The sequence below is a fragment of the Leopardus geoffroyi genome, chromosome C3, assembly GCF_018350155.1.
Source record: "Leopardus geoffroyi isolate Oge1 chromosome C3, O.geoffroyi_Oge1_pat1.0, whole genome shotgun sequence".
In the NCBI taxonomy this organism is placed as follows: Eukaryota; Metazoa; Chordata; class Mammalia; order Carnivora; family Felidae; genus Leopardus; species Leopardus geoffroyi.
In genome coordinates, this window is record NC_059338.1 from 5,803,476 (window position 1) to 5,829,222 (window position 25,747).

The 25,747-nt window shown below is 53.8% G+C and overlaps 9 non-coding genes across 9 annotated transcripts; 5 read left to right on the forward strand and 4 right to left on the reverse strand.

The window, feature by feature from the left end:
* Nucleotides 1-1,322: 1,322 nt before the first annotated feature.
* Nucleotides 1,323-1,395, reverse strand: TRNAV-CAC. The gene has a single exon. It is a non-coding gene; the product is annotated as a tRNA-Val (tRNA).
* A 6,267-nt stretch (nucleotides 1,396-7,662) lies between these two features.
* Nucleotides 7,663-7,734, forward strand: TRNAE-UUC. Its single transcript has one exon. It is a non-coding gene; the product is annotated as a tRNA-Glu (tRNA).
* An 8,416-nt stretch (nucleotides 7,735-16,150) lies between these two features.
* On the reverse strand, nucleotides 16,151-16,224 carry TRNAN-GUU. Its single transcript has one exon. It is a non-coding gene; the product is annotated as a tRNA-Asn (tRNA).
* Nucleotides 16,225-19,537: 3,313 nt separating this feature from the next.
* Nucleotides 19,538-19,609, forward strand: TRNAD-GUC. Its single transcript has one exon. It is a non-coding gene; the product is annotated as a tRNA-Asp (tRNA).
* Nucleotides 19,610-20,394: 785 nt separating this feature from the next.
* Nucleotides 20,395-20,466, forward strand: TRNAG-UCC. The gene has a single exon. It is a non-coding gene; the product is annotated as a tRNA-Gly (tRNA).
* Nucleotides 20,467-20,771: 305 nt separating this feature from the next.
* On the forward strand, nucleotides 20,772-20,843 carry TRNAE-CUC. The gene has a single exon. It is a non-coding gene; the product is annotated as a tRNA-Glu (tRNA).
* A 2,171-nt stretch (nucleotides 20,844-23,014) lies between these two features.
* Nucleotides 23,015-23,085, reverse strand: TRNAG-GCC. Its single transcript has one exon. It is a non-coding gene; the product is annotated as a tRNA-Gly (tRNA).
* A 1,530-nt stretch (nucleotides 23,086-24,615) lies between these two features.
* Nucleotides 24,616-24,698, reverse strand: TRNAL-CAG. Its single transcript has one exon. It is a non-coding gene; the product is annotated as a tRNA-Leu (tRNA).
* Nucleotides 24,699-25,276: 578 nt separating this feature from the next.
* TRNAD-GUC lies at nucleotides 25,277-25,348 on the forward strand. The gene has a single exon. It is a non-coding gene; the product is annotated as a tRNA-Asp (tRNA).
* Nucleotides 25,349-25,747: the final 399 nt, after the last annotated feature.

Sequence of the window (25,747 nt, forward strand, 5' to 3'; positions counted from 1 at the left end):
GCGAGATCATGACCTGAGCTGAAATCAAGAGTCTGAAACTTAATCGACTGAGCCACCTAGGCACCTCTGGGCCCCCTTTTAATCCTTATCACTTGCTATCCTCCCATTTCCCAAGCAACCTCTGATCTGCTTCTGTCATTATAGTTTTCATTTTCTAGAATTTTACACAAATGGACTCCTATAACCCTCTTTTTTGGTTGGGCTTTCACTCGGCATAATTATTTTGAGGTCCATGTTGTATCACTAGTTCATTCCTTTTTGCGGAGGGGTTGAGGAGTATTCTTTTGCATGGGGATACCACAATTTACCTTCATCTGCTCATTGGCATTTGGGTTGTTTCTAGTTTCTGGCTATTACAGATAAAGCTGCTATGAACATTTGTAGACAAGCCTTCATATGGGCATTTATTTTCTTTTTGCTTGGTAAATACCGAGGATTGGAATGGCTCAGTCGTATTTTAGCAGTTTAACTTTCAAAGAAACTGCAAAGTGGACTTTTACATTCATAACAACACGTATGAGTGTATCGATTCCTCTGCATCCTGGACAGCCTGATACAGCAGGCGTTAATAACAGCGTCTAGTGAAATCCCAGCGTGTTTTTGATTTGCGTTTCTCTGGTTAACCACGTCGAACACCTTTTCGTGTGAGCATTTGCTACTCCTCTGTCTTCTCTGGTGAGGTGTCTGAGGGAGGGGTTGGATTGCAAGCATAACTCTTTAATGAGAAGAAAATGTCTCATTTTCACCTGGTTGAGAACCGGGGGCCTTAGGATCCCCGTGGGGAGGGGCAGAGAAGAGGGAGGGAGGAGATCGCTGTCGTCGACTGAGAACCGGCGGGGTGGGGGCAGCGGACATGGGGGAGGGAGCCCAGTGAAGGCAGGTTGGGCTGGGGGCCCGGCTCCTGGATCCCGGCACCCGAGAGCCGGACCGTCGCCAAGCACTGGCTGGGTCCCCGCACAGCTTTGGCAGATTGTCCGCAGGAGGTGCGACCGCCGCGGCCCCAGCCGAAGGGGGCGGAACCGAGCAGAGTCTGAAGCACAACCTGCTCATCGGGGGTCCGCAAAGGAACCGAGGGGCTTCGCTCACTGAGCAGCCAAGAACGCTCTCCCTTTCCCGGCCGGAAAAGGACCCCGCAGCGGAGCGCGCCGAAGGGCTGCGGCGGTGCCTGCTGACCCGCGCGGGGCCGAGCCACCTGCCCACCCGCCTCCGGCTCCCCGGCGCCGGTAGTTCCCCCGCGGGCTCGGCGGACTCCTCCGCAGGACTCCCGACGGGGGTGAGGGTTTGTATAAAAAAAAAAAAAAAAAAAAAAAAAAAAGTACGGTTGTTTCCGCCCGGTTTCGAACCGGGGACCTTTCGCGTGTGAGGCGAACGTGATAACCACTACACTACGGAAACCGGCCGGCAGCGGGCCCCTGGAAATCCGCCTTGAAGCTCTGCGGCTGGGAGCCGCTGGCCGGCCGGCCGCGGTGAACCCGAGCGCGCCTCCCCGGGGAGCCCCCGGCCCAGCGGGCCCCGGCAGGTGTCGCCGGGGTGGAGAGTCGCAGTCTGCGGGCCAGGGCCCCGCAGATGCTGGCCGCGCTGGCGACGTGCGGTAACTACAGGTGGGAAGGGACAGGTGACGGACTTGGCCAGGGTAAGGAAAGCCAGCTTCTATTCGAAACAATACAAATACACTTGATGTTCGCCCAGCACGCAACTTAGAAGGCACTTAGGCAGGAAAACTCCGTTTTCTCTTTCCTATGTCTTTCCTCCTGTGAGTCTCATTTCTGCTCAAACACTTCCTGTCCGCTCCCCACCTGGGTGGGAGGCCTCCCCACGCCCAGCCTGGGACAGCAGCTCAGTTCTGACACGATGATCGCAGAGACAGCGTCAGATCCCCCAGGTTAAGGGCTCGGTCCCACCTGACACCCCTTGCCCCCCTTCAGGTACATATCACAAGGGCACGTTGTCAGCTGTGCTTCTGACCAACCAGCTATAAACCGGAGGTCCCCACCACCTCCTTCTGGGATTTGACAATGTGCTAGAATGACTCACTGAGCTAAGGAAAACAGGTTACTTACCAGAGTGTCCCTTTATTATAAAAGGATGCAACTCAGGAATAGGCTGACAGAAGAGATGCATAGGGCGGGGTGCGGGAGAAGGGGCATAGATAGGGGCTTTGTTGCCCTTTCTGGGCCCTCCCTGTGTTCCCCAAGCTCCCTGAACCCCCTACCTAAGGGATCTTTGGCAGACTTCATCAAGGAGGCATGACCCATTATTAACTCAGTCTCCAGCCTCTCTCCAGAGTGGTGATGGTGGTGGTGGTGGGGGGGGGGGGGGGGTCACTGAAATGTCCAAACTTTTAATCATAATGGTTTTTCTGGTGACTGGACCCCCATCCTGAGACTATCCAGGAGCCCACCAAGAATCACCCCCTTAAAACATGACACATGCCTCTCTAGGAAATTCCAAGGGATTTAGGAGCTCTGTGACAGGAACCAGGTCAAAGAGCAAATGTTAGAACAAAAGATGCTCCTAGCACCTTTAAAAAGAATTTTTTTTAAATGTTTGTTTATTTTTGAGAGAGAGACAGAGACAGAGAGTGAACAAGCAGGGGAGGGGCAGAGAGAGAGGGAGACACAGAATCCGAAGCAGGTTTTTTTGTTTGTTTGTTTTCCTAGCACTTTTCTTTCTTAGGAAATTACAAGAGTTTTAGGAGCTCTGGCCCGGAGCCTGGGATGAAGACCAAAGTATACATTTCTCGTTATGGCACAGTATCACATTGCCTACGCATTTGGGCGGGGCCTCATTATTTTATAACACTGACTATTAAGTCAGACAGATGCTAGCACCTTCTCTCTCTTTCACTCGGGGCCAGGAAGGAGTTGGGGCCCTCGGCCGAGACCAAAACTAAGACTCAGAAAGTTGGAGAACGAACGAAGGCAGGTTGAAACGTAGGGGGCAGGCCAACTCAGGATGAGGTTACAGGATGGTCACCTCAGAAAAGGTTGTCCAGGGACAGGATCGCACCCGCCAACCTGAGTTCAAAGCTGAAGGTGGCCGCCAACGGTGCCACGGGCGGTCGCGGGCAGGGCTTCCCAGGTAGGTCTTGTCTCGTTCAGGCGCTCGCCGCAGAGAGGGAAAGCTGTACCTCACGCTCGGCCCTGCTGGGCCCAGCACCGGCCCTCGCCACCGCCCGGGGCCCAGCACTGCGATCCAGAGCCTGGTAGCAGGACGGACCCGGGTGATTGCAAAAGCCAGACGTGGAAATCATCACCTCCACCTTCGGGAGCCCAGCACTTCGCTTCATGTCTCCCAAAGCCCCACTCCAGCTGAAAGCCACTCTTTCTTTTACCCACAGTCGAGACCCAGGTCGAGAACTAGGCTGGACCCTGTGCTGGCTTGAAGGGACCCTTCCCTTGGACTGAGGGAGGGGGGTGCCAGGGCGGGGGAGGGAATTCCCATCCACCAGCCCTCAGCCTGATGATAACGGCTTCTCGGCAACCTCTTCTGTAAGCTAGTTTCATTACTTCTTTCTGAAATATATCTTTTTTTTTTAATTTTTTTAATGTTTATTTATTTTTGAGACAGAGAGAGAGACAGAGCATGAATGAGGAAGGGTCAGAGAGAGAGGGAGACACAGACACAGGATCTGAGGCAGGCTCCAGGCTCTGAGCGGTCAGCACAGAGCCCAACGCGGGGCTTGAACTCATGGACCGTGAGAACATGACCTGAGCTGAAGTCGGACGCTTAACCAACTGAGCCACCCAGGTGCCCCTGAAATATATTTTAAAGGTAGGGGCACCTGGGTGGTTCAGTTGCTTAAACGCCCAACCCTTGGTCTCAGCTCAGGTCATGATCTTGTGGTTTGTGGGTTCAAGCCCCGCATTGGGTTCCGTGCTGGCAGCACAGAGCCGGCTTGGGATTCTTTCTCTCCCCTCTAGCTCTGTTCCACCCTTGCTTGCGCTCACGTGCACGCTCTCTCAAAATAAGTAAATAAACAGTACAAAAACTTTTAGGGTCGCCCTGGGTGGCTTAGTTGGCTAAGTGTCTGACTCAAGCTTGGGATTCTCTCTCTCCCCCTCTCACTCTGCCCCCCTCCTCTGCTCGATCTCTCTCTCTCAAAAAATAAAATAAAACTTTAAAAAAATTTAAAGTAAAAATGCTGATCATTTACTCGAAAGTGTAAATGAAGAATGGCAGTGAGCTCCTAGTCTCCCTAACTGTAATTCTCAAAAGAAACAAAGCGCAGCATCCAACATCCGGCTGCTAGGTCCATCGACACCTGCGGGGCAGGGAGGCTGTGAAGAGTGAAGGTGTCCTTCAAGTAGTTCCAACATGCGCCCCGCCCCGTGGAGAATCATTGATTTGTGATTAAACTTTGATACTGACACGTGCACAGTATTTCAGATATCTGCTAAATCTAGAAAGGTTATGTCAATAGACGCACAGCATTATTAATGATAAAACCTTCTCTCACTTTGAAGTCCTAAAAGTAGTTACAATTAGAGTTCTAGGCCGCCCAGTAATTTTACATTTTTGCTCTTTCCACTGGTGGCCGCCGCCAGGCCCTCAGGGTGCCATATAGGGAAGCCCAGAGTCATGTAACGCATTTCCTGGACTTGCAAAGTCAGGAAAGTCACACTTAATCCCTTTGGATTTCTTGCAAAATAGGAATGTATTTCTCTATGGTAACTCACTGCTTGATTTTACTTGTGAGCCAGGAAATAAGATGAATAAGCCAAAGTGATGTGGTAACAGATTGGTTAAATGAACGGTGAATTAAGTCCTATTCTTCTATGACGGATGGGAATAAATCACCACTATACTAATGAGGAAGGAAATGGCACTTTTCATCCAATTGGTTCTCTATATCTTCCTTCTGCTCTGGGTCCAACTACCTACAGGGCTTTGTTTGCTCTTGTGCCATAGCTCCCTGGTGACCACCAGCATCCAGTCCCCTGCCGGCGGCCGGAGAGAGTGAGAGACCAGCACAGGAGTCACACAAGGTGGAAATGCCAGAAACACTGTGGGCTTTCCACCCTACCCCCTCCCAAGTCCACAAGGTTGTGGAAGGTGGTCATAGACAGCCCCTCTTCCCACTGGGGATGAAGAGGTGGCCTGGGGGGTGTGGGGCCCACGTGTGGGAGTGGGCAGAGCAGAGCAGAGGCTTGGCCTTGCGGAAGCGGTGGGTCAGCAAAATCCAACCGCGGGCTCGGGCCAGAGGCCTGCCTGCCTGGCTCCTGCCGGCGGAGAGGGGAGTAAGCGATCGCAAGGAGCCCTCTGTTGGCGTCTATCCTACAGGCGAAGCAAAAAGAGCGATTAACCGGGTCCAGGGTCCAGCCTGACGCCTGGCTGGGAGTTGTAGCCTGGGCTTCCTGAGCTCTTAGGCCTTGTGCAGAAAGCGGCAGGAAAAGGGCTGTGAAAGGTAGTGAAATATAAAGCTTTTCCCTTTCTTCCATGGCCTCCCTCCCAACCTGTCGTGGTGTCGTTTTTACTTGTTATTTAATGTCGTTCTGTGTGAAGAAAAATTAAAATGATTCGCACAAATGTGACATGTCATCTTTATATTGTACAAGGCCCATTTCTTATCCTCTACTTTATCTGGTTTTTTCTTAAAAATTTTTTAACATTTATTTATTATTGAGAGACAGGGCATGAGCATGGGAGGGGCAGAGAGAGTTGGAGGAGACAGAATCCAAAGCGGGCTCCAGGCTCTGAGCTGTCAGCACAGAGCCCAACGCGGGACCCGAACTCACACACCAGGAGATCATGGCCTAAACTGAAGTTTGACACTTAACCGACTGAGCCACCCAGGCGCCCCTCTTCTGCTTTATCTTGAGCTCCTATAGTCAAGCTTCTCTCCTCCCCGTAGGTCCTTGGACTTTGACATGTCCCCAAGATTGAGCAGGCACCCCTATGCAGAACATGTCCCATTTACTAGCTGATCCTGACAATCGGGTGACCAAAGGGAAACACATTTCCTGGGAAACTGCAGCATCATCATGTTCTGTTCACTCTCCCTTGCTGCCTCAACTTCCCCTTAAAAGTTTCTGCTAAGCTCTGCTTACCTCACCCTATGACAGAAACGCCCTTTACTGTTTGATTTTGAGATATTTGCAGATTTCTGAGATTGGAGCATTCTCTCTATTGCAGTAGTCTTTTTTGAGAAGTCTCTCCTTAACTAAGTCCGGATTTGGTTTTAGTTGGCAGTGCAAATACAAAAGCATTTAACTCATAGGCAGAATCACCAGAATCACGCACATGAATTAAAGAAAAAATTATTTCAATTCTAGTTAGTTAATATATGGTGCAATATTGGTTTCAGAGGTAGAATTTAGCGATGCATCACTTACATACAATACGCAGTGCTCATCACAAGGCCCTCCTTAGTACCCATCACCCAATTAGCTCATCCCCACCCCCCACCTTCCCTTCAGCAACCCTCAGTCTGTTCTCTGTATTTAAGAGTCTCTTATGGTTTGCCTTCCTCTCTTTTTTTCCCCTCTCGTCCCTTGTGTTCATCCATTTTGTTTCTTAAATTCCACGTGTGAGTGAAAACCTACGGTATTTGTCTTTCTCTAACTTATTTCACTTAGCATAATACATTCTAGCTCCGTCCACATCCTTGCAAATGGCAAGATTTCATTTTTTTGATGACTAATAATCCATTGTTTATATATATATATATATATATATATATATACACACACACATATATATCACATATCTCACATCTTTTTTATCCATTCATCTGTCGATGGACATTTGGGCTCTTTCCATAATTTGGAAATTTCCATAATTTCCACAGTTGTTGACAGTGCTATTAACATGGGGTGCATGTGCCCATTCAAATCTGTATTTTTGTATCCTGTGGCTAAATGCCTAGTAGTGCAATTGCTGGGTCAGGGTAGTTCTATTTTTAACTTTTTGAGGAACCTCCATACTGTTTCCCAGAGTGGCTGCCCCAGTTGGCATTCCCACCGGCAGTATAAGAGGGGTCCCCTGTCCCCGCGTTCCCAGAACACGTTGCACAGACTTAACTCAACTGCTTTTATTTTACTCCTGAATATGCCCATCCTACCGCCATTGTCTGCCTTCAGCTTGCTGATATGGAAGGAAGGACTGGAAGGAAAAGGAACTCTGGCTTGTGCTGTCTTCACCTTTCCTTCTGTGTCATCCTTTCCCCCCTAAGCAGTTGGCTAATACAGGAAGTAAGGGAAGAAAGGATATGATAGGATTATTTGGTCTTTGGTCTTTTTGCTTAGAATGCCATCACCTTCTTTTTGCATTTGAAGCAAATTCTGCTTGGAATGGAAAGGGTGGCCTCGGGGCTGGCAGGTCAGTTTATTCTGTCACCAAGACAACGTGCTTACTGTGCACTCGCCTTAAGTCTCTGAACTCCCATTGTGGCAGTGGGTCCATCCCGAATTCTGTGTTCACCAAAGGTAGCAAATGCTAGGTACAAATGCGCCACGAGGAAGGTGGACACGAATGTTGCTGGTGTCTTCTCTGCTCATACGCAGGCGCCCTAGTTCCAATGGACTCTGTTACGAAACCCACATTTAAAGGTTATTTAAAATTTCAAGGACATTTCCCGGACCTCCCCCACAAATACCAAGAGACAGAATCAGTTCTAAGCTCCTTTTCCAGGAGGCGCTACTTCCGTTCGCTAAGCACCGCTCCCTGGTGGTCTAGTGGCTAGGATTCGGCGCTTTCACCGCCGCGGCCCGGGTTCGATTCCCGGTCAGGGAAGCCTGTTTTCTTTCTGATCACCACCGACATTCTGCCGTTGCGGCCAACAACTCGGTTTTGACCAAGGCTCACGTGCGCGCACCTCACGTGCCATCCTGTCCCGAGGTGTGTCAATATCACGGGAATGGGGTACACGGGGTGTATGTGAAGAATGAAAACTTTCTCTAAGCCTAGCCAAACTCGCCTCTGCCTCACTCTATTGGGAATTATGGATTTGTTTTTTCCATCTAAGAAAATTTCTACATGAAACGAGTTCTATCAAATAGACTCACATCTATTACGGTTTGATTGGCATAGGTACGGTTTTAGTAATGGATGTAATTTTTTCTCTGTTCATTGAAACCCTAAGGTACATGCGAGAGGTGTAGACAGCTCAGGTGATTTAACCAGATCTGGGGCCGTTTGGTCTTTTGTAAGCGCAAGAATACATTTCTATATGTTGATTAGTTCATTTTACCTGTAAGACAGGTACTATAATACAAAGATGGATAGCAACTCATATGACACCAGTCTTTGGCTCCCTGGTGACTTTGTCCTGCGGTTCTCAGCACTGATTTCAGCATCACCTGGGAAAAGCTTGAGAGGCAGGCAGATTTTGCGAGGCATCGTCTTAATCCGGGGATCCGTGAGCTTGGCCTTGGCGGGCAGGAGTGGGGAGCCACGGGAGCACTGGCTGGCCTGCAAGGCTGCGTGCAACCGGCCTTGGGGGTAACCAGGCTCAGGAGCCGTAACAGTAGCAAAATGTCAGTGGTGGATAGAAAGGAGGAAAAAAAAAAAAAAAAAAAGAAGGAAGGGGTTAGGACCAACTTCCCTGACCGGGAATCAAACCCGAGGCGCAGCAGTGAAAGCGCCGAATCCTAGCCACTAGACCACCAGGGAGAGGTATTTGACATACCTGAACAGCAACTCCTAGAATAAGATCTTAAGAATGATGCAGCCACCTGTTAGGGGCCTTTAGAGACATCTGGAGAATGTTCTGTAGGGGGGTGTGTGGTGCTGGATGCAGCGACTGCCACGTGGGTCAGAGGGTGGCAGGAAACTTTAGTGGCAGAAAAGTTGCAAAAAAGACTGTCACAAGTCAAGCCAGGGAAGAGGACACTTTTTCCTACATTTTTGTCACCGACTCCCTCTGACCGCAGGGCTTGCTCGTGTTTCTTTCTTTTTCCCCCCTCTTCATTCCTAAAATATTTGTGCCTCTCTCACTTCTAGTTTCCCCGTGGTTGATTGAGGAAACCCATGTCTCTCTTTTGCTCCCTCACCCCCCCAAAAAGGATCCTGTTCCTGATCTTCTCCGATTATGGCCCTCCCCTGTGCAGAGGGAGGAACATTCAGGGCCAAGGGGACATGCCCACCGGGAGCCGCACCCCTCTCCCCGGCCAGGCTCTGTTATTGGGGACGTAGAGTGACCTGCACAAATGGCTGACGTTTGGTTAGGGCGCCCCTCTCCCCCACCCGCGTGGTGGAAGTGGATTAGCCTCCGGTGCGTGCAAGTAAGGATCGACAGGTGGCCAAAGGAAGGCTGTTTGCAGGGGTTTGAACAGATCCTGGTGCCCATACACCGGCACAGGACCCCTCTCAGTGCAGGAAGGAGCTAGAATTGAGAGGAGAGGGTCTTTCCTGGGCCACGGTGGTCAGGCAGAACTATGAGGAGTCTCACAATTCTAAATGCAAATCTGGACCCACAGGTCCTTAAGAACATATTTTTGTCAATGTAGATGGAAAGCTCTTATTGTACGTTACTGCTTATGAGCTTAATTGATCAATTTAAAACACCCAGACATATGGTATGTGGCCCTCCATTTGTACTGTTCCCCGCAATCACAAATATGAGGCACTAATGGAGGGTCTTTTGGGCTATTCCCTTTTGTATTCCCTTTGCAGTGCTTCTCTGACCTTCCAGGCCCACCCCCAACAGAGCTCTCAGCTCCTTACCCCACCACTGGGAGGCTCTAAAGTCATGCTCCCCCAAACTAAGTCATCTTCCTCCATTCCCCCAACCAGGAACCTTTCCCACGGCCCCACCCCCGCAGCACCCTTGGAAATAAGCCCAGAACCTTTTCCACCCACCATATCCGTTGAACGTACGGTCCTTTCTGTTTTAACCTCTGTGGCTCTCCCTCTGGTGAGGACACTGCCAAGTTCTTTGGGGGGTATTTTCACCTCAGCAGCTCAAGCAGCCCGCGTGTGGTTTAAGGTAGTGGGCTAGCAGGTAACTTGTATCTATGTCTGTGTGTGTATCTATATCTATACCTGTACCTACATGTATATCTGTATCTTTGTCTATATCTGTTCCTATATGTATATCTGTATCTTTATATCTATATATGTTTCTGTATCTGAAGATCACATGATCATGGAGTGTCGAGGTCTGCAAAGTGAGCTGGCAAGCTGGAGGCCCAGGAGAGTTGGTGGGTCCAGTTGGAGTCTGAAGGCCTGAGAACCAGGGAAGCTGCCGGTGTAGTTCAAGTCCAAAGACCAAGGCCAGTATGCTCGAGACCCAGGAAGAGCTGGTGTTCCAGTCCAAGTCCAAAAGCAGGAAAAACTCAATATCCTAGTTCAAAGGCAGTCTGGCAGGAGGAGTTCTCTCATCTGATTGGATGAGGCCCACCCACATTAGCCAGGGCAATAAGCTTTACTCAGTCTACTGACTTAAGTGTTAATTCCATCCAAAAACATCCGCACAGAAACACTCCAGGGGCACCTGGGTGGCTCAGTGGGTTAGGCCTCCGACTTCGGCTCAGGTCATGATCTCACGTTCGTGAGTTCGAGCCCCGCGTTGGACTCTGTGCTGATGGCCTGGAGCCTGCTTCCGATTCTGTGTCTCCCTCTGTGTCCCTCCCCATCTCTCTCTCTCTCTCAAAAATAAATTAAAAAAAAAATTAAAAACAAAAAAAAAGAAACACTCCAAATAATGTTTGACCAAATATCTGGGCACCCCATAACCCAGTCAGGTAGACACATATAATTAAACATCCTAGAAGGTGATGCCTTATACTAAACACACAGAAGAGAGATCTGCCTTGGTTAGGCTTCAGTGTAGGATGGTTGCTTCTTCAGAGCACTTTAGCCTCTGCTCTCTCTGGATATAGTGCAAAGTTGCTTTCAGCCGGTCACATAAGATGAATTAAAAAGAAAAAGTCCGTTCTGACGGAGCAACAGCAGGGCTGGAGAATAGCAGGTTACCAACACACCTCCCCCAGGGGACTCGAACCACCAATATGTTGATTTATGGTCAAACCAGCTGACCATTGGACTTCAGGGACTCTGCGGCTGAGTTTTTTGTTTTTGTTTTTTAAGTGGAATGCATATAAGTTTAACTATTTTAGAGTGGAACTATTCAGTTACTGAGTACTACTCATTACATCTACTCATGTACTACTGAGTACATTAACAATGTACTAAGTAACTTTGTGTAACTACCTTATCTAGTTCTAAAACATATTCATCATCCCAAAATAAAGCCCCACATCCATGAAGCAATTACTCCTCGATACACGCTCCTCCTGGAAGCCATCATCTTGCTTTCTGTTCCTGTGGACTTATCTATTCGGGATATTTCATTTACACGAAATCATACAACAGGCAACATTCTGTCTGTGGCTTCTTTTACTTAGCTTGTGGTTGGAGTTCCTTCAAGCTGCGACATGTATCATTTAAATGTTAATGCCATTCCTTTTTATGGCTGATTAACATTTCATTGTGTGTATATGCGACATGTTTATACATTCACCCACTGATGGAACTTTTGGTTGTTTCTCCCTCTTGGCCGCTGTGAGTAGCGGCGCTGTGAACATTCACATGCAAGGACTAGTTTGAGTATCTAGGTTTTTTTTGTTTTTGTTTTTGTTTTTTTAACGTGTATTTATTTTTTGAGAGACAGAGACAGAGCAGGAGGAAAGAACCGAGGAGGGATAGAGAGAGAGGGAGACACAGCATCTGAAGCAGGCTCCAGGCTCTGAGCTGTCAGCACAGAGCCTGACACGGGGCTCAAACCACCTGAGACACCCAGGCGCCCCTCGGTGCCCCTGGTTTTAATTACTCTGGGTATATACCTAGTAAGTATAATCGTGGGGTCATTTACATTCTCACCAGCAGTGTTTGGTGGTCCTCATTTCTCCTTCCTGCCAACACTTTCTATTTTCTATTGTTGTTGTTGTATTTAAAGTGACAGCAATCTTAGTGGGTATGGAGTTAACACCACATGTGTTCTAGAATGACTAAAATTAACAAGATTCGTGATACCAAAGGAAAAAGAGGACCTTCGGTATGACTCCATTTATGTGAAATCTAGAAAATGCCAACTAATCTACAGTGGCAATAAGCAGATCCGTAATCGCTCGAGATGCGCAGGTCAGTGGGGACGTGACTTAGCAAAGGGCAGAAGGGCGGAATTATCAAGGGCTATAAGGACACTTCTGGGGATGATGGGTACGCTCATTATTTTGATTGTAATCATGGCTTCAGTAGTACGTACATATGTCAAAACATCATACTGTATATTTTATTTATTTATTTTTATTTATTCAATGTTTATTTATTTTTGAGAGAGACAGAGAACAAGCAGGGAAGAAGCAGAGAGAGAGGGACACAGAGAATCGGAAGCAGGCTCCAGGCTCTGAGCTGTCAGCACAGAGCCCAATGTGGCTCAAACCCAAGAACCATGAGATCGTGACCTGAGCTGAAGTTGGACACTCAACCAACTGAGCCACCCAGGTGCTCCTTTATTATATATTTAAATATGGGCAGTTGGTTGTATGTTAAATACTAAAGTGTTCAAAAAAAAAAAAAGAAAGAAACAAGGTGAGGGGTGCCTGGGTGGCTCAGTCAGTTAAGCATCTGACTCTTGATTTAGGCTCAGGTCATGATCTCACGGGTTCCTGAGATGGAACCCCACGTGAGGCTTTTCACCGACAGCGCGGAGCCTGCTTGGGACTCTTTCTCTCCCCTCTCTGCCCCTCCCCCACTTGTGTGGGCTCTCTCTTTCTCTCTCTCAGGAAGAAAAAAAAACACCAAAAAAAGGAAACAAAGCCAAACAGTTTTACACATACCTTTTGGAGGTCACTAAAGTCTCTTCATTTTAAACGGTGCCATGAATTGAAAATGTAGGGGACTGATTACACCATTCTCTTTTTTTAAGACTGTTTTAAAAGGAGACTTTCGGAGACTTTAAATTTCTCACACCTGTGACAAAGTCCTAAGTCATTAGCAATGCAGGTTCCCAGATGGCAACAGATACCCTTTGCTGCTACACAGCAGTTCTCGGGTTGTTAGACTCCCTTTCCAGAGTATTCAAAATAGCTTGCCTGCTTTCCAGCCAACAAAGCCCTTTCACCTATTTCGGATACCCATATTTTTCTGTTACTGATGTCTAAATATTAGTGGTCTTGGATAGAAAATGCATAAATAAACTTTAGCAAATGAAGCAGAAAAGGAATTAATTGAGAGATCACTGGGCAGTCATAGATTTATGAGAATTAACAACCAGACTCAGATAAAGGGAATAACCAAAGGGGAGCTAGGAGGCCAGAAATATAGCCAAACTCATGCCAAAGAAAGAGTCTGGGAAGGAAACTACAGAATCTGTCAAAACTGCCTGCTAGCTTTGACTTCCTGGATAAAGGAATTCTAAACTGTTTATGAGTCTACACATCATTGAATCAGAATCTGGGGAAGTACCTTATCGCTAAAAGAACCAAGAAGAATTTTTCCTCCTCTACACTGCCTATAATGAAACACTAGAAAGGAGACATGAAGTAAGGACTGAGTATTCAGTTTTCAGCTGGAATTTGGACAAAATGTAAGGCTTGGGACAGTTTCCATCCAGCAAACGCTTCAGGAAGAAAGGGGGGAGCCAAGGAGATCAAACCCAAGTGCTGTCAGGAAACATGGTCCAGGGGAAAGAGGAACCTAAATCTGTATCTACAGAAGTCTTTATTTACACCTCAAGAAGATTGAAGGAGTGCCTCCTAGACTTTTTCAGAAAGAAAGAAGGCCTTTTATGAATCTTGAGGGCTTGCCTCAGAGACCCTTCCTGTTAAGAAGGTTATTTAAGGACCTTAAGGACATTGACCCACAGCAACCTTACCAGGGGCCCAATGTAGAAAAGGGCTGATCTCAAAGAGATTTGTGAGTGTGGCTTTTGCCTAATAAGTGAAGTATACATTGATATATTTATAAGAAACTCTTCAAGCTTTTAAAGGAAGTATATCAGCTTGGACCGAAAGGGACAGAGGCAGTACAAAATTAAAAGAAGCCTTTGGACCTGCAAACTCCTATGAGCAGGAAGCAGGCTGAGCAAATGATCAGCTGTGAACACCGACTATTCCTCTGGAAAAGTAAGCAGAATTCAGGAAGCAGAAGTGAGGAATTCCCAGGGAGTAGTAATGGGGCTTAATCAAGGAACTGGCCACATGAATCTGACTGGATGTCAGAGTTGATGTGGACCAGTGGTCTTCAATTTCTCTCTTTCGAATGGGAGTGTCGACAGAGGTTGACCCATGCCTGTCCCAACACTGTATGTTGGAGATGTGGGGGCCGGATAACTTATTCTTTCACTCAAAAGTCTTTTGACCAAGAAGAAACTACTCACGGGGCCTCAGGTATAGCAGGAACAACTCAGAAATGAGATAAGGAGCTTATGAAGAGAGGGGAGACGTGGAGTTCTGCAGGCAAAGGAAGCATGTTTGTGGCTCAAAGGACAGCAGTCTCTGGGTGGACTGTGAACCACCAAGCTTTAACCTAACAGCAGAAAGTCTAACTCATTACAAAGATCAGGCAGAGTCCATGGGCTGGCATTTCCTATTGAATAATTTGTGGCCAAACACCAGACGGTACTCCTGGGTTAACTGCCAGCTCCTGGGTGCAGCACTTTGGGGAGTTCAACTCTAGGCAGTCAGAGACCCTGCCCTGCTCTCCTGAGTCTGAACACCTGGCAGTACAACGGATTTGGATGATTCCAGAAGCCAAGTTCTTTCGGCCAATATGGGGCGAGTACATAGAATAGCCTTGGAGCCTCCATGGCTTTGTAAATGGCAGGAGAAAGATTTAGGGACCATGGTGCCCCATTTGTTCTGGAAATTCCCCCAGGGGGCACAGTTGGATCACACTGATCTTGGTAGGAGTTTCAGAAGGTAGGTTATGAACTGAAAAAGCATGGTAACTGTACCTGTTTTCTCACTCATCATTTTATTTACAGCTCTTTACAGAGTGCCTGGCATATAAGAGTTGTCAATATCTGTTTGTTGAATGAATGTATGTGTGCATGAATAAATAGATGAATAACAGGTACATATTTAGAGACTAGGGACAAGCCAGGATTTTGTGTTTTTCGAAAAGCCTTCAGGGAGAAAGTTTGATTTAGCCAACAGTTTCGTTTCCGTGGTCTTCCTGTCTGCGGACTTCTGAGCTAAGAAGGGCATCTGAGAGATGAAGAGTCAGCTTTGGCTGAGGGGAAGGTCCAGCTCACAGGAATTCCTGGCATGAGAACACACAGACAGGAGTCCTGGCAACACATTCCTTGCACTATAACAGGACTTCTCAAGGTGACCCGGGTCCAGTCCCCGAGGGAACCTGGCAGTGGGCTAACAGGAATGGAAGGCAGAGAAGTCACATTAGAAGAACTCGACGATGGATGGATTTGCTGGGTGAGGGAAAAAGACTTGAAGGAATTCCCCTTCCCATCTGGCTTGTTTCCCTAAAGGTGGTGGTAATGCCATTCACTAAGAGAGGAAACACTGGAAAAGACTCTCACGCCTTGGGGATGAGGAGAAGATGAACTCAGCTTGGGAGAGGATAACCCTGAGGGCAACGGGTCATGTGAAGCAGGCAGGTGGAGGCGTGGGTAGGTTTAGAACTCAGAGAGGTTCTGGAGACACAAATTTGAAAGTCAACAAGATCACCAAAAGAGAGCACAATATGAAACGAGAAGCGTTGGAGCCCCAGTCAAAGCCTTGAAGGTTTATTTCTAGGACCTTCACTGCAGCCTTATATCTAAGAGCAGTGTCCGTTCTAAGTAGCAGGATAAACGTGAGAGCACATTCATGCAGGAAATGAAACTTTAATTCCTTTTAAACGCGGCCAGAGATCATTGGGTTTCTCCAGGGGCTTGCCATCTGCTACAAGAATTAACTGAACTCAAAAGAGCCTTAACTGTTTTCTGTACTAGCAGTGCTCATTTGCAAAGGCCCACTTGCTGTGGAATTCTGCAAAAAAAGCAGCTCGAAAAAGGTTTTGATTTTAGAGGAAAGGGAAGTACAGGTACCTCTAGTTTCTCCATAGAAAGCTCCTGATCCTGAGATGTGGCACTCGGAGAATTTCTCTTAGTAGACAAGTAATTCGCGGAATTTTGGATTGGAAATGGAACTCTGATTTTTAAAATGAAGGAAAAAAAAAAAAAAAGTGAGGCTATCACTTCAGGCGTCCCTGGGTGGGATCGAACCACCAACCTTTCGGTTAACAGCCGAACGCGCTAACCGATTGCGCCACAGAGACTACCCACAATCCCTAGCAATATTTCGCACATCCTATGTATGTGTAGACCATTAACCAAACACTAGCGTTCCGCCATCTGGGTTCGTTTCTTCAACTTGAGATTGCAAGTAGGTTCCAAGTTATGTGACTCTAAAAGCCGGAACATTAAACCATCCCTGTCATACCACAGTAGAATCCTTGCTTCCTTTCTTCCCAATCTCTTAGCACCAGCGGGAAGCGACGTCCTTTTTCTCCCCAAGTGGAGATCTGGACACGAGTTAAGACCAGATTCACCTCCGGAGGAAATGGAGAATGGCGGGACGGAGCGGAGAACCAAGCAGGGATTAATGAGTGCTGGGGAAACAGCTTGCTGCTGATTTGAACTGACATCCCTGCTTGGGACATCAGCCTGATGTTCTTACTTCGCTAAACTTCTATGAAACCCACTTACATTACCTCTCTCTGAATTATAAAACCCAGATGCCGAGCGTTTATTTAAAAACGTAACTTCAAAAGGGGAGTGATCTTCAAAGCTCTTCCTGAATGTGATTCTCAAGTAATAGTGAATATTCCAAGGGGGAGGGAAGACAATCTCTAGAGACCGGACATACAGACTAGGTTGAACACTTCCCCCAGTACTCCTCCCTCCACTCACAATTGTGGTTCAAAAATATCGCCAATGGGCCCTGGCTCTCGGTAGAGAATTTAGTAACTTATAATAAGTAAAACTACATTTTTTCTTAAACATTTTTAAATTTAATAAATTTATTTTTAATTAATTGATTTTTAAATTTTACATCCAAATTAGTTAGCATATAGTGCCACAATGATTTCAAAAGTAGATTCCTTAATGCCCCTTACCCATTTAGCTCACGCCACCCCCCCCCCCCATAGTCCCTCCAGCAACCCTGTTTGTTTTCTATATTTAAGAGTCTCTTATGATTTGTCCCCCTCCCTGTTTTGGTATTATTTTTACTTTCCTTCCCTTATGCTCATCTGTTTTGTCTCTTAAAGTCCTCATATGAGTGAAGTCATATGATTTTTGTCTTCCTCTGACTAATTTCACTTAGCATAATACCCTCCAGTTCCACCCACGTAGTTGTAAATGGCAAGATTTCATTCTTTCTGATTGCCGAGTAACACTCCATTGTATATATATATATATATATATACCACATCTTCTTTATCCATTCATCCATCGATGGACATTTGGGCTCTTTCCATACTTTGACTATTGTCGATAGCGCTGCTATAAACATTGGGGTGCATGTGCCCCTTTGAAACAGCCCATCTGTATCCCTTGAATAAATGCCCAGTAGTGCCATTGTTGGGTCGTAGGGTAGTTCTGTTTTTAATTTTTTGAGGAACCTCCGTACCGTTTTCCAGAGTGGCCGCACCAGTTTGCCTTTCCACCAGCAGTGCAAAAGAGATCCTCTTTCTCTGCATCCTTGGCAACGTTTTGTTGTTGCCCGAGTTTTTAATGTGAGCCATTCTGACAGGTGTGAGGTGGTAGCTCATTGTGGTTTTGATACAATCAAAATGTTTTACACTGAAACCAATCTGCGAGTTACTTTGAATCAAGAAAATAAGTTTTAGTAATGAACGTAATTTGACGGGTTGGATGAAATTCTAAGACCAGGCACATTTTCAGAATTTTGTAGAGCCTGTGGGCATTTGGCGAAACCCTCTGGCATTTCCAGGGGTAGATAGCATGACTCAGAAATTCCTGGCTACAGAAACACAGATCGTTCGTTGCACAGACTCCGGCTCAGAAAAACACGAGTACAGGTACACCTCATATAGTTAGTCTTCTAGATGTACACAGGTGGAAACCTCAGCTGCTTGTAAAACCAGATCAGAGTCATCTTCACGAAGTAGACAATGTTAGCATGCCATTTCTCTGCTAGACAACAAAGCAGATATGACTGAAACACACTGGTTCCTCAGGGATACATCTTCAGTGGACTCAAAACATTTTGTAAAAATTCACAGGCCAAGTTACCTAGAGGTGCAGGGGCCATGGCAGATGGCTGAGTCCACAGACCCGAGGGGCGTTTTCCCACCCATATATTTTCTTACCAGGCTCTGAGGATCCACGTCCTGTACCAAGGAAGAAAGCCCAGGAGCTTCAGAGAATGCATGAGTACTGAAATGAAAGCCAGCTTTCCCATAGGACCAGAAGCTAAAAAGCCTAGGAAGAAAATACAGAAAACACAGAGCACAGAACGGATTTCCCAGGATCAGAAACAATATGAGGCACTATTTGCAATATAGCCAGGACGCCTTGGGGTGGGGGTGGGGGTGGGGGAATCAAATGGTGTGAAAAAGATTGGCAAGAGGGAAGAGTTCTCAGAAAGGGAAAAAAAAAATCAAAATAAAAGGTCTTCGGAGAAAGGAAAAACTAAAGAAGTCAAGACAAGCTAGTATAAGGAGGATATATTAAATAGTTTTAATGTAATGCACGTCGCACTGGGATACAAGTTGCACACAACGCAGGAGTGTGCGATTCACCTTGGAGAGCACCCAGAGAAGAACGGTGCGGAGCTGGTGAGAAGGAACGGGAAGATCCTGGCTAGGTGTAGGGTAAGACAGGAATGGGAAACTAGTGAACGTGAAATCTTGGTGGTGGGCAAGGGGGTTGAGGGACGGGGGTGGGGAGAGGAGGGGGAGGACGGTACTTCTGGGTAAAACGCTGGCCGCTGGGCCATATGATGGAGGGTATCGGTCACGCAACTGGAAAAACAGGCACGCGAGAAGTCCACTCCGTCCTCCCGTGTGATGCACAGGCTCCCACCTGCTTGGGGTTGGATCTTCCTCACCGGCTCCACCTGTATGTGCGTGCTCTCTCACCTTCATTGCATGATGGTCCCAATGAAGGGACTTGGCGAGAATTTGCTTTTCACATCCAGGTTCGGATTCCACGGCCGGTCTCAGTTCTCCCATTCCCCCAACCCACCTCTCCCGTGGGACACAGTAATCGCCGCAGGGAGGACTCCACCTCTGCCACCGCTGGTTCCGCCGCCCCGGAACCAACACCACCGCCATCCTTCATCCACACACCGCGTCCTCCTTTCCGGCGCGATGCCCGCTTTGCCGCAAAGAGGCAGGGTGTTGGAAGTACCGAGCGCCAAAGCGGTCGGTGAGTGGATCTGGGTCCCCTCCGAGTCGGGGCCAGGAAAGCCGTGCGGGGAAGGAGACCGAAGCGGGGCTGGGGTCGGGTGGGGCGTGGCCCGTGCCGGGCGCCCGTGCAGGGCAGGGCGTCGAGGGCAGGCAGGGGCAGGCGTGGGGAGGCAGCCGGAGAGGGGTCGGGCGCCCGGGTGGCCGGCCGCCGCCGTCCTCGTTAGTATAGTGGTGAGTATCCCCGCCTGTCACGCGGGAGACCGGGGTTCGATTCCCCGACGGGGAGGCAAGACGCCCTTTTTGGTGGCCTGCGCAGCTCTGGGTGCCGCCTCTTGCTCCCGAGGGGCAGGGGCGCTTCTTCTCGGCCGTCCGTCGTCCGGCCGGCGGCGCGTGCCCGGCCTGCCCACGGTCCACCGGCCCCAGCCCATTGCGTGGCTCGAGGCCGGACGCTGGGTCGCCACCGCGCAGCCGGGGCCTCGTGTGGTCCCGGCGGCAGCCACAGCGAGCTCCTGGGCGACGTGCCGCCCAGCCGCGCAGCCGCCGTGGGTGTCGCTCGGGTGGGAGGCAGATGGGTCCGGTCCCGTCTGGATGCGGGAGGTGGTGTGGCCTGGCGCCCGCCCCCTGTGCTCCTTCCCGCGCCGGGCCGGGCCGGGCCGGGCCGCTAGCTGCGGGCCGCGGAGGACGCGGAAGACGCCGGGCCGGGGACGTGGCGGGGGCCCCCCAGCCGGCCTCCGAGGGCCCGAGAGCGGCCAGGCGGCCAGAGCGCCCTCCAGAGGCGGGCGGCGGTGGGCGCCGGGCGCCGGGCGCGGGGCGCAGGGCGGGCAGGTGGGCGGGCGTGCCCGGCGACCGGCCGGCGCAGCTGAGTCGGAGGGGCGAGGCTGGGGCGCCTGGCGGCCGGAGCCCGTGGTGGCCGGGCAGAGCTGCGGCCGGGCGGGACGTCGGGGCAGGGCTGCGCCGGGCGGCGGCGGCGGCGGCGGCGGCGGCGGCGGCGGCGACGAGAGAGCGCCAAGGCGAGAGAAGGCGACGGAGCGCACCCTGGGCCGGCCGCGTCGGGCCGGCCCGGGCCGTGCAGCGTTGGTGGTATAGTGGTGAGCATAGCTGCCTTCCAAGCAGTTGACCCGGGTTCGATTCCCGGCCAACGCAGCCGGCCGACCTTTTGCGCCGCTCCGGGGCCCTCCTGGCCAGGCCCGCCGGGCGCTGGCGGTGGGGGACGGCGTGCCGGCCCGCTGGGCGCTGGGCGCTGGGCACGTGGCCCGAGGCGGCGTGCGGGTGCGAGGGCGGCCGGCGCGCAGCGTTTTGCGGGTGCTGCCAGCGGGCCGGGGGGACTGCGTGGGGCCGGCGGGCGGCTGGACGTGCAGAGGCAGGGGCCTCGGGGCCCAAGCGGAGCCGCGTGGGTGGAATGGAGGCGCTGGGTCCAGGGGGTGCAGGCCAGGCGCGCAGCCTGTCGCTCCCTGGTGGTCTAGTGGTTAGGATTCGGCGCTCTCACCGCCGCGGCCCGGGTTCGATTCCCGGTCAGGGAAGCCTTTCTTCTTCCTCTGGCCCTCCGGGGCCTGCCCTCCCGGCAGGCCGAGCCCCCCACCGTCCCGTCCCCAGTGCACCCGCACCACCCCCTTTTAGCCCACGCCAGCACGCCAGGCCAGAGCTGGCTAGCTTGTCGCGGGCCCCGCCGCCACGATGGAGGGGTGCACACAAGGCCACCTGCCACGCCCCGACGGGCGGCCCCAGCCTCGCCCTGCCACCTCGGCCCCTCCGAGCCTTTTGGCCTGGCTGGCCCCCCGGAGGCCCTCGGCATCGCCTCTCCCCTTCGCCCCCCGCGCACGCGCTCGCCTGGCACCTTCGCTTCCCCAGCCCGAGACGCGAGTGGCCGGGGCGGCCTCTGTCCCCCGCCGGGACCACCAGTGTGCGCAGGCGCCCCTGCCCCCTCCGGTGGCGCTCCTAGCTGGCCAGGCTGACGAGCCATCCTGTCCTCCCTCCTGAGGTGCCCGCGGTGGCGGTGCCGGGCGCGTGGGTCAGGTGAGCCACGCGCAGCCCTGAGTCCCGTCACCTGGCCGAGCCCCCCTCGGGCCTGCGACCTCTCGGGCGGCTTCCATGCCCCACGCGGGGAGGGAGCGCCACGACCTGGCTGGCTGCGTCTCTCCCCGGCGACGGAGAGCGGACCCCACGGGCACGCTAGTCTTGGGCGCCGATGCCAGCGCAGAGTCCGACCGCCGTGCCCGGGAGGTGGAGGAGGGAAGAGGCATCCGGGCATGGCCCGGACCCCGCCCCCGCCCGGGGCACTGGAGGTGAGACAGCGGGGAGGTGCCGTGGGAGCCACCGGGGAAGACAACCCAGCAGCCAGGCAGGTGGGTGGCGGTCGAGGCACCGCGGGGGACTGGGCGCACTGGTCGCCAACTTGTCATTCCAATTGCAGGACACGTCGGTCCCTGCCATCCTTTGGCAAAGGGGCCAGCGTGTCACCTAGTGGTCCCTTTCGCCACCTCCGCGCCCCACCCCCGATGAGGGGCGTCCTCCACCACCCCCCCCCCAACTCACGCACACTTTTCACAGTTGCACTTTGCACAGTTTCCCATCCCGCCTCGCCCTGTGCCTCGCCATGATAGGCGCCGTCCGTCCCTCTGTCCACCCCTGGCTGTATCCGTCCTCTTCTGTGGATGCCTCCCAAGGTCCATCGCACACCTCAGTCTCCTTCCCGCCCCAACTTGGACACCCCTGTCCGCCGGGGATTTGCTCTGTGATCAGAGGTGTCCCCTCTGGAGGCCGAGCGGTCAGCCGGTGCGCCGCGTACACCTGCTGGGGCACACTCGCTTCAACCGGACAAGCCCCCTGCAGCGGTGCGGAGGAGCCGCGGGCGGCCGTGCCCACGGGAAGTTTCCTCGGAGTCCTTGCTTTTGCGTGTGTGTGTGCGCGCGTGTGGGTGTGTGTGGAGGGGAGGAGAGGTGGAGGTCGGGGTGGGAGAGGGACGGAGGACGGTGGTGGCCTTTGGTGCCGTGGGTGGTTCTAGCGGTGGAAGAGGAAGCCGCGTGGGCACGGTAGCGCGGCGGCGAAGCGGGAGGCAGAGAATCAAGGGCCTGCGCGACCATGACGTTAGGCACGCTGGGGTCTTGCGGGTGCGGGTGCCGGTGCCACCTGGAGTCTGTGAGCGACCCTCGCGCAGGATGGGCTGTATAGCGCACCTAGGCGTGGCAGCTTGGTTTCTGCCGGTTGTGCAAAAGGGGAGGATTTCTGGACTGTGGGTAGAGTGAGATAGAGCGTGTGTGTGTGTGTGTGTGTGTGTGTGTGTGTGTGTGTCGGGGGGGGGGAGGGGCTGGTGGGAGGGGCGGGGGCGCCAGGTGGTGCCGAGGGAAGGGGAGGAGCGTGTGGGTGGCAGCGCGAGTTGGTGCGTGGATGCGTTCCTTGCAGCGAATCGGGAGACTGGAGCGAGGCGAGCGTCGTTAAAGAGAAGGGCAAGGCAGGTGTCTGGGCGGGCGCGGATGGGCCCTTGGCTCCCGGGCGGGCGGGCGGAGTTTTGTCCCCAGGGCGAGCGAGCGAGCCAGGGAGGAGGAAGGGATTGTGCGGCAGGGGCGGGGACGGGATGGGGCGTGGGCGGGCCCCCAGAGAGGAGCAGAGGTGGCTTTGGCCAGGGGCTCTGAAGGTGGGAGAGAGGAAGCGTAGCGCGTAGTTGGCGCTGCGGGGCCAAAAGGGGATGGCGCGTTGCATGGGCCGGGAATCGAACCCGGGCCTCCCGCGTGGCAGGCGAGAATTCTACCACTGAACCACCCATGCACCCACGGACGTGGCCCACAGAGGGCTTCCCCAGCGGCGCCGGCCGCCTCCGTTGCCGGTCCCCGCCAGTAGTGAGCGTGAGCGTGAGCGTGAGCGTCTTCTCCGTGGGAGCAGGAGGCGGGCAGTCTGCAAGACAGGCTCCAGGCACGCGGAGAGCCAGCCCCTGGGGCGCGGCGCGGCGCGGCGCGGCGCGGCGCGGACGTCCGGGCAGAGGAAGGCACGGAGGCGGACTGGGCTCATCCTGTGCTTTGTCCCTCGTCCAGGGCCGCCGCCACAGCCTGCCCGTGTCCCCAGAGGCAGCCAGGAGCCGGACCCAGCCTGGCCAGCGCCCGAACCCCAAACAGCCGGAGCCATCTGTGGCAGGTGCAGGCAGGCGAGGGACCTTGCCTTCAGCTGCTCCCAGCCCCGAGCCAAAGTCCCTTTGGCGGATGGTTTTCTCGCGCGTGCAGTGTGTGTCCCGGCGGACGGGGTGGGGAACGGACCTCTCGTGTGTGGAGCCGTGGGGCCGGGGGCGGAGATGGGTGGGCTGTGTGTCTTTGTGTGTGTGTGTGTGTGTGTGTGTGTGTGTGTGTGTGTGTGTGTGTGTTTGCGCTCGCGCCGGCGTCTGTCCGAGTTAGAGGCCAGGTAGCCCCGCCGGCGCCTCTGAGTGCGTCTCGGGCCAAGAGAGCAAAGGCCTGAGCGCGTTGGCCGGCGGCTCTCCCTAGGGGTCCGGCTCGGTGCCTTGACAGGTTGGGAGCCAGGAGGGCGATCTTGGATCCGGGAGGAACGCTGGGGCGGAGTGGCCGGCAGGCTGCCTCCCGGAGCCAGGAGATGCGCTGTGGCGCCCGGCTGGATGGCCTGGGGGGGTCTAGGGCTTCCGCTCACTGCTCCCTCCACCCACCTTCCCGGCTTGGACTCGTGAGTCAGGCCCACAGAAGGGAGGGGTCCACGCCGCCGGCTGGCCAGCAGCCGGCTGGGCTGTATGGCTCCCGGGAGGCAGACAGGCAGGCAGGTAGGTGTGGCCAGGGGAAGACCCCCAGGTGGAGAATCGTGTGGGCCGCCTCGGGAGGGTGTGCAGAGAACGGACTAGGGCCGGGGGAAAAGCACGGGGTGACGGTGGGGTGGGTGCGTGTTCCCGGGGGCGGCGGAAGCGGACGGCTGGCTGTAAGAGCCAGGCGCTGTCCAGAGGCCACAAGTGGGAGCGGGAAGCGCGGGGAGCTTTGCAGCCTGGGCTGGTCCGCGAGTGCCGGGGTGAGGAGGGCAGGGGCGGGAATAGGCGAGAAGGAGGACCAAAGAGCCTCCAGAAAGCAGCAGGTGCGAAGTCAGCGAAGCCTGCGGCTGTGGGAAAGGCGCTCGAGTCGCCGGGGAGTGCGTGCGTGTGTGTGCGCGCGCGCGCGCGCGCGCTCAGAGCCCGAGGCGGCGAGGGTGGAGGGGCTGGAGCTCGGTCCTGGGCAGCGTGTGCTCGGGTGCGAGGCGGGCCGCGGCCGCGAGAGGGTGTGGTCCAGGCCCGGGTGGCGTGGCTGCTGTGTGGGGCGGGCCAAAAGGTGGGCGTGTCAGGAGTGGGATTCGAACCCACGCCTCCAGGGGAGACTGCGACCTGAACGCAGCGCCTTAGACCGCTCGGCCATCCTGACGGCGGGTGTGGGCGCGTCGCCGCTGGCCTGGCTGGGACGCGGCGCTAACGCTGGTGTCCTTGGCCGTCATGGCGCCCGGCTGGCGGCTGTGTGGGTGCGCAAGGGGCGAGACACGCGCGGCGGCCCCGGAGGAGCACGGCCAGCCGCCTCGCCGCCGCCGCCGCCGCCAGCGCGGCTCCCGTCGCTGTCGCACCCCCACCCCCAGCTCCCTGCAGGCCCCGTCCAGCGTCGGCGCCCCTTGCCCTGCTCCCCACCCCGCCTTCCTCGCCCTCGCAGCCCCGCTTGCCGTCTGGGGCCTTTTCTCCCGGCGCGATGCCCGCCTGGCAGACGAGAGAGAGGCAGCGCTCGTTGGGAGTACTGAGCGCCGTCCGGGTCCGTGTGTGGGCCCGGGTCCCGGCGGACTCCGAGTCGGGGCCGGGGGCTGCCGTGCGGGAGAGGGGGCCGAAGCGGGGCTGGGGTCGGGTGGGGCGTGGCCCGTGCCGGGCGCCCGTGCAGGGCAGGGCGTCGAGGGCAGGCAGGGGCAGGCGTGGGGAGGCAGCCGGAGAGGGGTCGGGCGCCCGGGTGGCCGGCCGCCGCCGTCCTCGTTAGTATAGTGGTGAGTATCCCCGCCTGTCACGCGGGAGACCGGGGTTCGATTCCCCGACGGGGAGGCAAGACGCCCTTTTTGGTGGCCTGCGCAGCTCTGGGTGCCGCCTCTTGCTCCCGAGGGGCAGGGGCGCTTCTTCTCGGCCGTCCGTCGTCCGGCCGGCGGCGCGTGCCCGGCCTGCCCACGGTCCACCGGCCCCAGCCCTTTGCGTGGCTCGAGGCCGGACGCTGGGTCGCCACCGCGCAGCCGGGGCCTCGTGTGGTCCCGGCGGCAGCCACAGCGAGCTCCTGGGCGACGTGCCGCCCAGCCGCGCAGCCGCCGTGGGTGTCGCTCGGGTGGGAGGCAGATGGGTCCGGTCCCGTCTGGATGCGGGAGGTGGTGTGGCCTGGCGCCCGCCCCCTGTGCTCCTTCCCGCGCCGGGCCGGGCCGGGCCGGGCCGCTAGCTGCGGGCCGCGGAGGACGC